This window comes from Corvus brachyrhynchos, unplaced genomic scaffold (genome assembly GCF_000691975.1).
Source record: "Corvus brachyrhynchos isolate BGI_N302 unplaced genomic scaffold, ASM69197v1 scaffold26, whole genome shotgun sequence".
Classification (NCBI taxonomy): domain Eukaryota; kingdom Metazoa; phylum Chordata; class Aves; order Passeriformes; family Corvidae; genus Corvus; species Corvus brachyrhynchos.
In genome coordinates this window covers 6,557,274-6,560,159 of record NW_008239324.1, presented here as the reverse complement: position 1 = coordinate 6,560,159, position 2,886 = coordinate 6,557,274, and the positions used below count along the sequence as shown (strand labels likewise).

The 2,886-nt window shown below is 43.3% G+C and overlaps 1 protein-coding gene across 2 annotated transcripts in view; it reads right to left on the bottom strand.

The window, feature by feature from the left end:
* HSF4 (heat shock transcription factor 4) overlaps positions 1 to 2,886 on the bottom strand; it is a 32,679-nt gene that overhangs the window by 23,370 nt on the left and 6,423 nt on the right. The window lies entirely within an intron of this gene.

The window sequence follows — 2,886 nt, the reverse complement described above, 5'->3', positions numbered from 1 at the left end:
ATTCCTGCTATAAAATGAAGCAGAGTTCTTCACCTGATGCCTACAGAGTCCTTTAAGGCCAAACACTGAAAGAGTCAGGAGGTGAGAAGAGACAAGATAAGTGTCACGATAAGGATAACAATGCATTAATTTTTTCTTGCCATTTTCAAAGGGCAACTTAGAACAATATACCTAAGAATGTGGTATTTCCCCTAAAACCCAAATCACCATCAGTGACTGAAGAAGTCACTGCTTTTTTTTTACTTGCACCCAGCAAGTAACACAAATTTTATATAAACAGGTGTGAGTCATGCAAGATAACATCATCACACATAGAAGTCACAAGGTCAATAGTGCCATAGCAGAGTGGAGTAAATATTTGACATGCACTGGGAACAACAATCTGGTTATTCCTGTGAAGATGCTTGGACAGAGGACCTCATTCCTCTTAGCTGATCCCTGTGAAGTCCCAAACAGAGCTGGAAGAAACTGCTGCAGCCCCTTGTCTGCACACCTGGAAGACTCTGTATCTATCTCAAAGAGAAAGATAATAGAATATTCGGACAAGGATTTCTTCTGGGATGTAATGCCACAGTTCTGGCACTGGAGCAGACATTTTGCCAATTCAGTCAGGTTTAAACATGGGAAAATCTCCAAAACTGCAATTAATTCTCAAGAGTCCCTGTTGAGGAAAACCAAAACAGCAACAACAAAAAAAAGGGACACAGACACACATTAGGATTTAATTAACAAATCAAACTGGACTACAGAGGAGGTAAAAAAAAAAAAAATCAAACTTGTAAATTTCACCATGTTTTGAATTTGAACACAAAAAATTAGAAAAATCTCTTGGCCATTTGTTTCATAGTTTTTTTCAATCAATCCTAAGAAGCTCAGTGATACTTTTCAAGAGTTAAAAATGTTTGATCAAAGCTTTTTGGGGGAAAAAAGGTCTTTTTTCCTACAGTGAGGTTTTGCTACTCTGAGTAATAAAAATGCAAGGGAATTTTCTGGTAGTGCTGCACTCGTATTCAAAAAGCTGAGACAGATTTCTCAAACTGTGGGGGAAAAACCTCTTTGCAAGCAGAAGCTCTGCACAGAAAACAGCCTCACATATTCATTTTTTAGTGATAGTGCAACAGAAGGCCTAGAGTAGAAACCACCAGCTAATGATAGTGGTCCTTGCCTGTGATGAGATGTTGCAGTTTGGGAAAAAAACCTTTTATGACTGTGACTCCAGTTTGCAGAAACTGCACTTAAAATGTCTGACATAATAAGGGAGAAGTGTATTTTGATCAACCTGTGGTTGCAGGAAATAATGCAGAAAAGTAAGTGCCTGTGAAGAAGGTTTAGAGCATCAGACCATTACCTAACTTTTCCATTCACCTTCTTCCAAAACATGTTGCACCTCTCTTCTAGATTTCTGCACAAACAAAACTACCACCATGACATGTTTTTTCAGCTCTCTCATAACCAAGCAAGAGATTTTTAAAAGCAAACATTCCCTTTGCCAGGCCAACACTGGAGCGTGGGCCAAGTGGCACAATCTCACTCTGAATTTCATGGCATGCCCTCTCGCTGTGGAAGCCCCATGTCCCAGAGTCGCAGCATTACCTCAGCAGCACAGGTTTCATTTAAATGAAAACCTGTGCATCAAGAGAGCCTCGAAGTAGGGTCAGAGCTGAAACCCATGAAGCAAGCATGGAGTAGCAACGCCAAAAGCGTAACACAGAGGGGAACACAACTGCACATTTTTCTAGAATGTGCTGCTTTGAAGCAACTTGTTACTTTGAGTGTGAGGTGGCAGCAGCACAGCAGCTGTACTATCTTATCTACCATCACATCAGCGACAACCCCCTTCCCACCCAGCCCAGCTACAGCAGCCAAGTGACACCATCCTGCTTCCTTCCTGGGAACTCAGCATCTTTTGCCATTTTCTCTGACAATTGCCTTGACAGCTCGGACACTGCTTTTCTACTTTTAGCTGCTTTTAATAGTGTCTCTAACACACATCTGCCAAAATGTTAAGGCAAAATGAGATCTCATGTGTTCAGCTCTTTTCGTTTTATGATTTCCTTAAAGCCTTTGGAGCCATTAAGAAGGATCCTGAATCCATTAGACAGTAAGAGTGTGCTTTCAGCCTGCCACTGCTGCCAGCTCAGGGCAGCCTGTCCTATCCCAGCCCCCCAGGCAGACATGTCACTGAACCCGGACACCCCAATTTTGTGCCAGCTGAGCCCCACTGAGCCACAGCCTCTGTCCTCACTGCCATCTTTACTTCCCAAGTGGGAAACAACAATACGAAACTCCAAGTGCTCATTAAGCACTTTGATTTCACCCCATGGGATGCTCCCAGAAGGCACACACTCAGCAAGGGTTAGCAGAGGAGAAACTTGGGGCTCAGCTACCTATGCTTTTTTTAACCCCACAATATACAGCAGGCAGATTGGCTTCGAGGAGAAAACATTTACACGACATGGGTGGGTGATGCTCCCCACAGCAACTCACACTGTGGTTCCCACCTGGTTCTGGGAGGCAGCACTGCTTCAGGTTTGGTTTTTGTAATGAAATGTTGGGATGTCAAGGCTCATTTAACCCCATCAGACCTTAAATGTTTGAACTCACTTGCTTAAACTGTTAGCAAGTAAATGCTTTGTTTCCAGAAGCACTGGCACCATTAGGCCTGCTGACCCTGAAGGGGTCTGTGGGCACTGCCAGTTGCCCTGGATCTGACCCTGTGAACCAGAGCACCCAGGAGGTCCAGCCCAGATTAACCCCTTTACAGATCTATTTGAATCCTGTTTTCCCTTTAGCAAACAAATTAAGTTTATATTGTTAAAATACTGTGTCGGCGATTGAATGACGGATCCAGATTGGCTGTAGTAGGTCAGCTGGCCGTGCAGGCCC